Below are 1,098 nucleotides of genomic sequence, written 5' to 3'. Positions count from 1 at the left end.
TGGGGCCCTGGCTGGGGAGACCAGTTGGTTAGAGCATCCTCCCCATCCGCCAGGAAGGTCCAGTCCCTGGTCAGGAGACATATAAGAATCAACCAGTGAATGCATAAATGGGTGGAGAAGCAAATCTCTCTCTCTCTCTCTTTCTTTCTCTCTCTCTCTCCTTCTTTCTCTCAAATCAATAAATAAAAATTATAACAACAACGAAAAGAACAAACACACAAAAACCTGCTACCTGAGGCGCTCACTTCCAATCAGCCTAAGTCTGGGTGTTGACTGAGATTCACCACCTCCACCACCTTCTGCTGGGTACTAACAGGTCGGGGCACATCCTCAACTACGGGAGCCACTGGAAAATAAAATAGGCCTCTTGGACAATCACAGAGGTTGAGAGACAACCAAGAGCAAAGGCATGGTTACACAGTGAAGTTCATGTCCTGCAGGAGGCCACTCTTTCAAGACTGAGGGAGGTGGCTGTTTTATCTAATGCATAGAAACCGACACAGAGTAAAGCAAAATGAAGAAACAAAGGAATGTATTTCAAACAAAACGATAAGGTAAAACCTCAGGGGGAAAAAAACAACTTAATGAAACAAAGATAAGTAATATAACTGATAAAGGAAATCTTATTGAGCATTCATCAGTGTAATGAAGAAATGGAAGTGACTACCACAGGCAAGGTGGAGAAAAACACAAGGAAAAAGAAATAAACAAGAAAAATACCAGATACTGAAAAGTACTATGAAGAGTACTACTCATAATCCTATATAATAAAAGCCTAATATGCAAATCGACCAAAGGACCAGTGAAACAACTGGTTGCTATGACATGCACTGACCACCAGGGGGCAGATGCTCAACGCAGGAGCTGCCCTCAGCCTGCAAGCCCCAGGCAGCCAAGGCGGTGCAAGTGCCCCCACCACCCCACCCCATCGTCCCGCCTGTTATCCCACAGATTGGCCCTGATCACCGGCCAGGCCTAGGGACTCAACCCATGCATGAATTTCATGCATCAGGCCTCTAGTAGGAAATAAGCTGTGTAAAGACTATAATGCCCTGTATGTATTTTTCCAATTGGGTCATATTTGTGCAGCCCTGTTTG

Source organism: Myotis davidii, unplaced genomic scaffold, assembly GCF_000327345.1.
Source record: "Myotis davidii unplaced genomic scaffold, ASM32734v1 scaffold38, whole genome shotgun sequence".
NCBI classification, from domain to species: domain Eukaryota; kingdom Metazoa; phylum Chordata; class Mammalia; order Chiroptera; family Vespertilionidae; genus Myotis; species Myotis davidii.
This window is presented reverse-complemented; position numbering follows the sequence as displayed.